At 52.4% G+C, this 13,139-nt stretch overlaps 1 protein-coding gene across 3 annotated transcripts in view; it reads right to left on the bottom strand.

Moving 5' to 3' along the window:
• LBR (lamin B receptor) overlaps positions 1-12,377 on the bottom strand; it is a 32,872-nt gene extending 20,495 nt beyond the window's left edge. The window contains exons 1-2 of one of the 3 annotated variants that reach the window (XM_063918995.1): positions 12,217-12,377; positions 8,807-8,877 (exon numbers count right to left, since the gene is read on the bottom strand). The gene's annotated coding sequence lies outside the window, so the exon portion shown is untranslated. Of the gene's footprint in view, positions 1-8,806; positions 8,878-12,089; positions 12,111-12,216 lie in introns of those variants that run through there. The other 2 variants (XM_063918994.1, XM_063918996.1) reach the window with 2 other exon arrangements.
• Between the last annotated feature and the right edge of the window lie 762 nt (positions 12,378-13,139).

The following is a 13,139-nucleotide window of genomic DNA, read 5'->3' as shown; positions in this document are numbered from 1 at the left end:
CTGAGTTCCGCCCTAACTTCATGGAAGACCAGATAGGGACTTTTACAGGACAAAGCCCCCAATTTCGACACACATCGAGCAGAAGCTAAGGCCAACTAAGTGACCGCCTTCCATGTGAGAAATTTGATTTCAGCCTCCTGTAGAGGCTCAAACCAATCCGATTGCAGGAACTGTAATACCAGGTAGGCCCCTTTCAAAAAGGTCTGAACCTCAGAAAGGACAGCCAATTGCTTTTGGAAGAAAATGGATAAAGCGGAGTTCTGAACCTTGATGGAGCCAAATCTCAGGCCCACATCCACACCTGCTTGCAGGAAAAGGAGCAGACGTCCAAGTTGAAACTCCACCGCAGGAAATTTCTTGGATTCACACCAAGACACATTTTCTCCAAATTCAATGGTAATGTTTAGACGTTACCCCCTTCCTAGCCTGTATCAGGGTAGGAATAACCTCGCTCAGAATACCCTTCCGAGCTAAGATCTGGTGCTCAACCGCCATGCCGTCAAACGTAGCCGTGGTAAGTCTTGAAAAGCGAACGGCCCCTGCAGTAGCAGATCCTCTCGAAGAGGTAGGGGCCTTGGATCTTCCATCAGAAGATCCAGCAGATCCGCGTACCAAGCCCTCCTTGGCCAGTCCAGAGCAATGAGGATTGCCAGAACCTTTGTTCTTTTTATACGTTGAATAACTTTTGGAATCAGAGGAAGTGGAGGGAACACACACATTGACGTGAACACCCGCAGGTCCCTCAACCTGGAACAGTACCTACGCGGCTTTTTGTTGAGGCGGGAGGCCATCATGTCTATGTGAGGAACCCCTCACCAACCGGTTACCTCCTCGAACACCTCCAGGTGGAGGCCCCACTCTCCTGGGTGGAGATCGTGTCTGCTGAGGAAGTCTGCTTCCCAGTTGTTTACTCCCGGAAAGAATATTGCCGACATGGCCACCGTGTGTCTTTCTGCCCTGAGGAGGATTCTTGTCACCTCTGACATTGCAGCCCTGCTCTTCGTTCTGCCTTGTCGGTTTATGTAGGCTACTGTGGTCACATTGTCCGACTGCACCTGGACAGACCGATCCTGCAAAGAGTGCTGCTTGAAGAAGGCCGTTGTAGACGGCTCTTAGCTCCAGGATGTTTATTTGGAGTAGGGATTCTTGATTTGACCACCTTCCTTGGAAGGTTTCCCCCTGAGCAACTGCTCCTCAACCTCTTAGACTTGCATCCGTGGTTAGAAGGATCCAGTCTTGAACTCCGAACCATCGGCCCTCCAGAAGGTGTGGTAGTTGTAGCCACCAGCGGCGCGAAATCCTGGCTTTCGATGACGGCCGTATCCTCTGGTGCATATGTAGGTGAGATCCCGACCACTGGTCCAAGAGATCAAGCTGAAAGGATCGAGCATGAAACCTTCCGTACTGCAAAGCCTCGTAGGAGGCAACCATCTTCCCCAGAAGGCGGATGCACCGATGAACCGATACCCGGGCAGGTTTCAAGACATCCCGGACCATTGTTTAAATCACCAACGCTTTCTCCACCGGTAGAAACACCCTCTGCACCTCCATGTCGAGGATCATCCCCAGGAAAGACAGCCTCCTTGTCGGCTATAGATGAGACTTTGGAAGGTTCAGGATCCAACCGTGCTCCTTGAGCACACGAGTCGTGAGAGCAATGGATCTTAACAACTTCTCCCTGGACAATGCCTTGATCAGTAGATCGTCCAGATACGGAATTATGTTCACCCCCTGCTTGCGGAGGAGAACCATTATCTCTGCCATCACCTTGGTGAAGACCCTCGGTGCCGTGGAGAGACCGAACAGCAGTGCCTGAAATGGATAGGGATAGTCTAACAGTGCAAACCTGAGATAGGCCTGAGGCGGCAACCAAATGGGAATGTGGAGGTACGCATCCTTGATGTCCAGGGACACCAGGTACTCCCCCTCCGTCAGTCCCGAGATGACAGCTCTCAGAGACTCCATGTTGAATTTGAAGTCCATGAGATAGGGGTTCAAAGATTTCAAGTTTAGAATTGGCCTTACCGAACCATTCGGCTTCAGTACCACAAAAAGGTTTGAATAGTAACATTTGTTCCACTGATGAGGCGGAACTGGAACAATGACCTCGGACACTACCAATTTTTGGATAGCTTCCAGAAGAATCGCTCTGTCTGTGGGCAAAGCTGGCAAGCCTGATTTGAAGAAACGGTGAGGTGGGAGAGTTTGAAACTCCAGCCTGTACTCCTTGGACACTATATCTTGTATCCAAGGGTCCACGCCAGACGACACCCAGACGTGGCTGAAATGCCGGAGTCTTGCTCCCACCTGACCTTCGTCCAGGCTGTGCGGTCCACCGTCATGCAGAGGACTTTGAGGCACCAGAAGCAGGCTTCTGGTCTTGGGAACCTGCGGGAGCAGGCTTTTTGGCTTTAGCACGACCACCTCTGAAAAAGGTGTGAGAAGGCTTGTTCTTTCTAGGCCTCAAGGACTTGACAGGAGTAAAAGGCTTCTTCGTAGCCAGTGCAGCTGAGGGAAGAAAAGGAGACTTACCCGCGGTAGCCGTGGCAATCCAGGCATCCAGTGCCTCCCCAAATAGAGCCCAACCTGTATAGGGTAGGCCCTCCACACTCTTCCTGGAATCCGCGTCCGCAGACCATTGGCGTAGACAGAGACCCCTGCGAGCCAAGACGGTCATGGAGGAGATCCCCACAGCTATGGAACCCAGATCCTTCATGGATTCTACCAGGAACCCTGCAGAATCCTGTATGTTGCGTAAAAACAATCAACGTCAATTCTAGCCATCGTAGTCAAGTCCTCCTGCAGAGTGATTGACCATTTGGCTATAGCTTTAGAAATCCATGCACAGGCAATAGTAGGCCGCAGTATAGCCCCTGAAGCCGTGTACATGGATTTGAGCATAGCATCCACCTTGCGATCTGCCGGGTCCTTCAACGCGGTAGATCCCAGGACTGGTAAAACTGTTGACAGCCTGGATACAGAGGCGTCAACTATAGGCGGAGACGCTCATTTATTTCTATCATCTTCCGGGAAGGGAAAAGCACCCAGGACCCTTTTAGGGATCTGGAATTATTTCTCCGGGTTTTCCCAGGCTCTGTCAAATATAGCATTTAATTCCTTAGATGCTGGGAAGCTGAGAGGGGCTTTCTTACTGTCCGTGAAAAAGGCCTCCTCAGCCTGCTCAGGAGGTGTGTCAGAAATATTTAACACAACCCGCATGGCCTCAATCATCAACTGCACCCCCTTAGCAAGTGATGCCGTCCCCCTCGACACATACCCATCACCGCCTGCTGTGTCAGTCGTTATCCGTGTCATCCTGCATAATTTGGGCAAGTGAACGTTTGTGAGAATGCACCGCAGGGGGCCCCGAGGGAGCAGTATCAAACCATACAACCATAGAGGATTGTAATACCCGAATCGCATGCTCAGTCCTTGTAACCCTTTCAGAAATCTGAGAAATAGCCCCCCTAAGAGAAGCTAACCACTCTGGTTCTCTAGCTGGGATCTGCGCTACAACAGTGCAATCCTGATTACATGGGATGGGATCTTCCTGAGAAGATAAATCCTCTGCAGTATATGAGACAGTCTCTAGACATGTTTGCTGATACACCCCACACACACAGGGTACAGGGCAGACATAGTCCCCCCTACCCCCCAAGAATGGCAGAGATTGGAGTCAACCCACACAGCGCTATATAGGTATAGGGAGACCCTAAACCAGTGCTGACTGTGTCCCTTAATAGGTGACACAGTCTATACACAGCCTCCCCTCCCTTCTACAACCCCCTGGTACCGTACAGATAGCTGGAGTTGCTCTGGAGGGACTGTTCATCCACTTGCATCCGTCTACAGGCAGGAAAATGGCGCTGAACGCTGCTGGGTCTGCTCTGAGAAGCTCCGCCCCCTTAATGGCGCGGTCTTCTTTTGTGCTGGCTGAGATCCGCCGACCCAGACAGGCTATTTTGGTCAGTATAGGGTTCAGGCGCCGGCTCAGGGCGCCGCACCCAGGTACCGCTGAGCAATCCTGGAGCACAGTTAATACTGCGCTCCTACCCTGATGCTGCCATCTTCACACCGACCCCCTGCTTGTTAGGGGGGGGGGGGGGGGGCGGTGACTCACTCGCCACAACTTCAGCTCTGCAAGGGGGTGGTGGCATACTGCTGGGGTGAGCGTTCCCCTGCGGCGGGGAGCGATCTATCCCCTCTGGAGCTCAGTGTCCAAGACCCCGCAGGGCGGACACTATTTCCCCCCTCAGTCCATCGATGCAGGGAGGCTGTTGCCAGCAGCCTCCCTTTAAAATAAAAAACTCTAAAATAAACTTTTACTAAGAAAGCTCTGTAGAGCTCCCCTAGCTGTGACCGGCTCCTCCAAGCACATTTTCTAAACTGAGTCTGGTAGGAGGGGCATAGAGGGAGGGAGGAGCCAGCCCACACGGTTAAACTCTTAAAGTGCCAATGGCTCCTGGTGGACCCGTCTATACCCCATGGTACTAATATGGACTCCAGCATCCTCTAGGATGTAAGAGAAATAGCACATTATACAGTATATGTTATCATAACACTAAGACACACATCACACAGCGCTGAAGTGAGCGACCTGCTAGATTGAACCTGCATGCCAAGACATTTTTTAATCCACTGTTAAAATATTAGAGATTAGTTGAATTATGGACAATGAGCCAGTGAGCCACGCCTGGGCACATACTGTCCGGTTACGGTACCTGCGGCATTTTCCTGCCCACCCCTCTGGGGTGCGAGGTAAAACTTACAATGCAGCAGGCTGCGCTCTTCCTGAACATCACATCCTATCCAGTTGACGCTTTAAAATGCGTTGTTGGGAACGCCATGATCTACACTTATCTCTCCTATTTATAACTCAGCATGATGGGCCTGTAGACTGAGTCCCTCCTAGATAATATTGATCCCAGTGTTGATCAAGTATTGTAAACATTTAATGAACAATTTACAGTGTAATGCAATGTAGTAGGAAAATACCAAGCACGCATATGGCAATGCTGAATTATCAGGACTGTAGGAGAGGTTCTGATTCAACTACACAAGTCATTATCCAAAACCCGGCTACAGAAACGGCCCAAGCCTGTGTGCAAGCTGCCATTTACCGTAGTGCACAGAAGGATCGCTGAACCCTACGCTAATTGCATGGTTTGTGTGTTTTTGTCTCACTCTTCATAGACTATAATACACACACGTACTATTCAGCAGACAAAGCTTTTCTTTTGTCACCCTTGGGGATGACCGCTCTTGTCAGCACATCTCTGTATAGTGGAAGTACATCCCCCTGCCATTTAGGGACGCTGAAAGTCTCTCCATAGAGGTGCACCTGACCGCTGACAAAGTCCCCTTATTGTGTGGTATTCGCAGTGACAAAACCAGCTGTGTGTCTGCAGAAGGTGTTCTGGCTTTCCCCTTGGGACCTTAGTCAGACCTGATCGCTGTGCTGCAAATTGGCAGAGGTCTGCGATCAGATAGTCACCGCCCAGGGAGAGTTAAAACCCGCCCCGTGCAATGTGCGAATGCATGTGTACGCCGTGCGAAAACTTCACCAGGCAGCGGACATCTGCAAATCCGTTCCCAACTCACTATCGAATGATTTTTCCATACTGTGCAGTCTGTGCGCAGCCCAGGACTACACACAGGCTGATCGGGGCCAGAGCTGACGTCACACACCCACCCACCCTGAAAACGCCTGTGTTTTTCCTGGCACTCCCAGAAAATGGCCAGTTACAACCCCCAAACGTCCTCTTCCTGTCAATCAGCCTGCGTACACCTAGCGATCAAAATTTTCGCACCATTTTGTTTGCAGTTTGGCGTCGTGCATGCGCATTATGGTGCACGCGCAGTCATTTGGTAATGATCTGGTAATGTATGAGAGCAAATGACAATTGACCATTTGCTCCCACACACTGGAAAACAGACAAAAATGGACGCTCAGACAAATTGGCTAAATCCATGATTTAACCAATATATCTGAACAATCATTTTTGCCCATTTTTGGGCTTTAGGGAGCAAATGATCAATTGACATTTGCTCCCATACACTATCATATTTGAGTTCCAACCAGAAAGACTTGACACAATCTTGTGTTTATCCAGCTAAGGACAATATGAAATCCCCATCGACAAAGGACGCGAGGATAGAGTTCACCGATTCCATGAAAAACTAGTTGGCATTGTCAAGTTAATGGAGTCTCTCCACAGGTTCAGAACTGTGTGATGGGAATTTATTGACAAGGGGCAGCGTGAAATAAAAGCCTGTGCTCTTCAGGTATAAAGTTTGGTACACACCTTAAGAGGTCTGTACAGTCTGGCGGGTTGGAACCAAAATCTGTTAATGTTAGGGAGGAAATGACAATCAACCATTTGCTCCCAAAATCCGGAAAACTTACAAAAACAGTCATTCAGATAAGTCGGTTAAATCAAACGTATGTAAGCAATCTGTCCGAAGGACCATTTTTGCATCTTTTCCAGAGTTTGGGAGCAAATTATTGATTATTTGCTCCCATACATTAGCAGATTTTCGTTCCAGCCCGCAAGATTGGACAGATATATCTTTAGGTGTGCTTAGGGCAGACTAGATGGGCCAAGTAGTTCTTATCTGCCGTCAAATTGTATGTTTATCCAGCTTAAGGGAACGGAAGAAATACTCCTAGATTTGATTACGTTTTGTCTTGCAGAAATTCTTATTTTACAGAGTGGGTTGGAGTTCTCAGCTGTAAAAACAAAAACATTTCCTCTTGAATTCTGGTGGCATTCTACCCTGTAGCCATTTCTCATAATCACTAGCATCCAATGATCTTTCTTTGGGCTTGATTCAATTCTAAGAGAGTTGAATAGCGTTGGTAATTAGCTCCCGGGCTATTCAGTACAGCGCAATAGTAATTGAATAGCCCCTGAAGCTAATTCCCGGCGCTATCCAACTCTCTAAGAATTGTATCGAGCCCACTGAATGGGTGAGATTCAAATGCCCGCAGCTACCCAAATGTTGCTGCCGACGGGCGCGACACCAGCATTTCAGCTCGCTACACCTGGGGATGGTGAGCTGAAATGCGCAAAAAGCGACCCATTTGGTCTCCCAAACGAAACTTTTCGCATAGCGCCCAGAGATCGGCGGCGATAACATTTGAATCTCGCCCTATGTGTCTATGAGCTGGATTCAAATGTTCCCTCACCTCCCTCCACGGCAGCCATTCTAATATATTGCTGTCGACGGGCGAGTAAAGAGACCTGTTTGGGCGCCCATACGGGTCTTTTCACGATCGTGCCCATTAGTCGGGTTTAGGTGCTATGCGCACCTAAACCCTAGTGTAATGGCCGCGATCAGGGGGGAATTTGAATATCGACCCTCGATCTCCCATCACTTTAGACGGGATATCGGAAGTGCGATAACATTTGAATTCCCCCCCTATGTCTGCATTTTGTGATATTCTGCCACCTACTGGCATCCGAGGGTCATTAGTAAATGGATCTCCAAAGTTAACCTTTCACATTATTGATGGCCTGAAAGTGCTATCTGGTGGTAGGAGGAAAGGTCTACCTGGTGTACTGGCTTCCTGGCTTATAACGCTTTGCTTCTCTAAAAACATCTCCCCCTCTGTCCTGGAGACAATCTATTCAACCTTCCTCCGGGGGATTTCTGTATAGAATCTAATTTTTCTCCAAAGAGGTCCATTCTTAGACACGCTATAGTCTGACTGTCTCTAGGGGCTATAGCCTGACTGTCCAGAGGGCTATTCCAGCATCTACGTCTGAAGATGCCATACATAGGAACTACTATTACTACTTGCATAACCCCTAGGCCTCATGGCAGGTATAGTCCATTTACCTTGCTCTAGACATCCGAAGGGCTCCTCCCTTCGGGTAATGGAGGCTATGGCAATACTGGCTCTCAATGTAGTATCTGCAGATATATAAAGAGGACTCCGATCTTCCAGTGGAAGAGCAGTTCTACTAAACATTACCGCTATGGATGCATCTACCGTAGGGATCAGACTCCTTTTTTTTAAAGGAGTGGATTATGGTGGATTCTCTCTTAAAGGGAGGATTTAATTTCAAATGGAACTCTTCACCAGTGCCAAAAATTCATGAGATGCAGCGCAAATCATATCATGTGTGTCTTCCGGATCTAAAAATGGCTGGAGAAAATAAATAAATGACCTGCATAGATTATAAACCTGCCATCAGGGCCTTCTAACCTCCTTCCCCAGTCTATGTATTATTGTTTTTTCAGCAACTATTACAAAGGAATACGTCGGCGCTATACAAAATAAAGCTTAATGGAGTCAGGCTGAATTACAGATATTGTAAATACACCGCTAGTTATCACGTTTATACTGCGCTCACAATGGTTATATGGTTGATAAAAAAGCAAAAGCTTCTGCGCAAAACATTCAACCACAACAATTAAAGATTTATAATAATAATAATAAAAAAAAAAATCCCCAATTCCATTGCCGGCGCTCATAAATTACATAGCGGCATAACAATGTAACACTACAGCAATTACAATCTACGCTGCAACACAATGAGGACAGAAGGAGAATTATGGATGAATGGCAGATATGCTGCAATTCTTTATCAGGCTACGCTAGAAAGATGTTTACATTATAATTACCAGATATTAGTCATTATTCTCATTTACAGTACAACATATATAGGACCAATCTGATCTGATTTTACTGTCAGGGCGAGTCACACATTGTGCAACAGGCGGCCAGTGCATCAAACCTGCGCTGCTATGGCCAGCTGTACAGCAGAGAATAAGGGCAGACACAGAGCACTGCACGCACCTGGGACAGCTGGCCCTCTGCAGTAATCCAGCAGGACACACCCGCATAAAGAACGCAGCAGTCGTCTGTCACTAAATAAGGATCCAAATGACAGACTGTTAACCCAAGGTAAAGCTACAGTAATGTGAGTGCAATGCTTTGTAACGGCTAGATATACATTATAATGCACGCCACTAATGTGCCCATCACCTGCAAATAATATATAGGGACTATTTGCACGCAGCTCCGTATGCGGCTGCAGCTAGCGAGTATTAGTAAACAGCGCATGTGCATTAGCGAATATGAGCAGTTTTGATTATGTCTGGGAGACCCTAATGCGGCCATACACATAGCGGGTGATTCCACAACAGGCAGGCATGGAAAAAATCCCTGACTTGCCAACCACAATATACATATTTTTTGAGCGGAATCAAATGTATTGCAGTTTGGAGCCAGGATTATTTTTCTAGCAGGACGCAGCACCCTGCACTGGAAGCACCGCTATAGGCAGCAGGACGCAGCACCCTGCACTGGGGGCACCGCTATAGGCAGCAGGACGCAGCACCCTGCACTGGGGGCACCGCTATAGGCGGCAGGACCCAGCACCCTGCACTGGGGGCACCGCTATAGGCAGCAGGACGCAGCACCCTGCACTGGAAGCACCGCTATAGGCAGCAGGACGCAGCACCCTGCACTGGAAGCACCGCTATAGGCAGCAGGACCCAGCACCCTGCACTGGGGGCACCGCTATAGGCAGCAGGGCCCAGCACCCTGCACTGGGGGCACCGCTATAGGCAGCAGGACCCAGCACCCTGCACTGGGGGCACCGCTATAGGCAGCAGGACCCAGCACCCTGCACTGGGGGCACCGCTATAGGCAGCAGGACGCAGCACCCTGCACTGGGGGCACCGCTATAGGCAGCAGGACGCAGCACCCTGCACTGGGGGCACCGCTATAGGCAGCAGGACGCAGCACCCCGCACTGGGGGCACCGCTATAGGCAGTTGGACGCAGCACCCTGCACTGGGGGCACCGCTATAGGCAGCAAGACGCAGCACCCCGCACTGGGGGCACCGCTATAGGCAGCAGGACGCAGCACCCCGCACTGGGGGCACCGCTATAGGCAGCAGGACGCAGCACCCTGCACTGGGGGCACCGCTATAGGCAGCAGGACGCAGCACCCCGCACTGGGGGCACCGCTATAGGCAGCAGGACGCAGCACCCTGCACTGGGGGCACCGCTATAGGCAGCAAGACCCAGCACCCTGCACTGGGGGCACTACTATAGGCAGCAAGACCCAGCACCCTGCACTGGGGGCACTACTCAGCAGGACGCAGCACCCTGCACTGGAGGCACCGCTATAGTCAGCAGGACGCAGCACCCCGCACTGGGGGCACCGCTATAGGCAGCAGGACGCAGCACCCCGCACTGGGGGCACCGCTATAGGCAGCAGGACGCAGCACCCTGTACTGGAGGCACCGCTATAGGCAGCAGGACGCAGCACCCTGCACTGGGGGCACCGCTATAGGCAGCAGGACGCAGCACCCTGCACTGGGGGCACCGCTATAGGCAGCAGGACGCAGCACCCTGCACTGGAGGCACCGCTATAGGCAGCAGGACGCAGCACCTGCACTGGAGGCACCGCTATAGGCAGCAGGACGCAGCACCCTGTACTGGAGGCACCGCTATAGGCAGCAGGACGCAGCACCCCGCACTGGGGGCACCGCTATAGGCAGCAGGACGCAGCACCCCGCACTGGGGGCACCGCTATAGGCAGCAGGACGCAGCACCCTGTACTGGAGGCACCGCTATAGGCAGCAGGACCCAGCACCCCGCACTGGGGGCACCGCTATAGGCAGCAGGACGCAGCACCCTGCACTGGGGGCACCGCTATAGGCAGCAGGACGCAGCACCCTGCACTGGGGGCACCGCTATAGGCAGCAGGACGCAGCACCCTGCACTGGAGGCACCGCTATAGGCAGCAGGACGCAGCACCCTGCACTGGAGGCACCGCTATAGTCAGCAGGACGCAGCACCCCGCACTGGAGGCACCGCTATAGGCAGCAGGACGCAGCACCCCGCACTGGAGGCACCGCTATAGGCAGCAGGACGCAGCACCCTGCACTGGGGGCACCGCTATAGGCAGCAGGACGCAGCACCCCGCACTGGAGGCACCGCTATAGGCAGCAGGACGCAGCACCCTGTACTGGAGGCACCGCTATAGGCAGCAAGACCCTGCACTGGAGGCACCGCTATAGGCAGCAGGACGCAGCACCTTGCACTGGAGGCACCGCTATAGGCAGCAGGACGCAGCACCCTGTACTGGAGGCACCGCTATAGGCAGCAAGACCCTGCACTGGAGGCACCGCTATAGGCAGCAGGACGCAGCACCTTGCACTGGAGGCACCGCTATAGGCAGCAAGACCCTGCACTGGAGGCACCGCTATAGGCAGCAGGACGCAGCACCCTGTACTGGAGGCACCGCTATAGGCAGCAAGACCCTGCACTGGAGGCACCGCTATAGGCAGCAGGACGCAGCACCTGCACTGGAGGCACCGCTATAGGCAGCAGGACGCAGCACCCTGTACTGGAGGCACCGCTATAGGCAGCAGGACGCAGCACCCCGCACTGGGGGCACCGCTATAGGCAGCAGGACGCAGCACCCCGCACTGGGGGCACCGCTATAGGCAGCAGGACGCAGCACCCTGTACTGGAGGCACCGCTATAGGCAGCAGGACCCAGCACCCCGCACTGGGGGCACCGCTATAGGCAGCAGGACGCAGCACCCTGCACTGGGGGCACCGCTATAGGCAGCAGGACGCAGCACCCTGCACTGGGGGCACCGCTATAGGCAGCAGGACGCAGCACCCTGCACTGGAGGCACCGCTATAGGCAGCAGGACGCAGCACCCTGCACTGGAGGCACCGCTATAGTCAGCAGGACGCAGCACCCCGCACTGGAGGCACCGCTATAGGCAGCAGGACGCAGCACCCCGCACTGGAGGCACCGCTATAGGCAGCAGGACGCAGCACCCTGCACTGGGGGCACCGCTATAGGCAGCAGGACGCAGCACCCCGCACTGGAGGCACCGCTATAGGCAGCAGGACGCAGCACCCTGTACTGGAGGCACCGCTATAGGCAGCAAGACCCTGCACTGGAGGCACCGCTATAGGCAGCAGGACGCAGCACCTTGCACTGGAGGCACCGCTATAGGCAGCAGGACGCAGCACCCTGTACTGGAGGCACCGCTATAGGCAGCAAGACCCTGCACTGGAGGCACCGCTATAGGCAGCAGGACGCAGCACCTTGCACTGGAGGCACCGCTATAGGCAGCAGGACGCAGCACCGGGCAACAACCGGCGGCCGCAGCCATCATGTACGCGCACCCGGAATATATAGACCCCCCCCCCCCCCCCTTCCCCGGGGGCTCACCTGCTAGTCGGCGTCACTGACAGGCGGATCCCGTAGCCGCAGTCCTCTCCCCGGTACAATCCGTTACCCCGGATGTGTCCCGCCCGATAACGGCCAAAGTCACGGTCTCCGGCGGCGGCGACTTCGGAAAAGTAACTCTGAGCGCGAAGGAATCTGATTGGCTGCTGGGGGGATTTGAAACCTACCCCCTCGAGGTGATTGGTCGGAGCAGGTGGCGAGGGAGGCGCTGGCCACGCCCCTGTTCTTCTGCCTCTGTGATGGAGGCGGCTGGAGGGGTGACCCGGGCTGTCTGACTGATCCTGTGTGACATGACATGGCTGCGGCCAGGGAGGCTGGGACTGGGGGCTGACACTCTGAGCCAGGAGGGGGGACCTTTCCCTTCACTCACATCATGCTACCCCATAGTATTATAATAAGCCCATGGTATTACCTCAGACCACCAGCCATAATAAACATTATTACTCCTAAGGATGGGGCAATGTGTCCAGAGATGTAAACAAAACGTGAAGTCTGTCAGGAAAACCTCATTATAGTCAGTCTGCAGGGACTGTACTGCTGATATGTGTTACTGTCACTGTGCGTACACCTGCACGGCGCTGCAGAAGCTTTGTGACGCCTTAAAAAAATAAAGGCTAATCAGAATGTGTTATGATCTAATATCCAACACAATGGCAGCTCCGTCCTGTGCGAATCACAAGCAACGGTGCAAAAGTTTAGGCAGAATCATTGTTACGGTACGCCACAAGCAGTGACGTGCGGTGAGGTGAGGCAGGGCCTTTCCTGTCATACTAACGTATACGCCAGAGTTATGACTACAGAAAGTATATGAATAATGCATTAGAAATATCTTCTGTAATATTTTATCATTTTTATAGTCAAAACTGTGGATTAAAAAGTCTATGACAGGTGAGGCACTGCCTCCT

The sequence above is a fragment of the Pseudophryne corroboree genome, chromosome 4 (genome assembly GCF_028390025.1).
Source record: "Pseudophryne corroboree isolate aPseCor3 chromosome 4, aPseCor3.hap2, whole genome shotgun sequence".
Classification (NCBI taxonomy): Eukaryota; Metazoa; Chordata; class Amphibia; order Anura; family Myobatrachidae; genus Pseudophryne; species Pseudophryne corroboree.
This window is presented reverse-complemented; position numbering and strand designations above follow the sequence as displayed.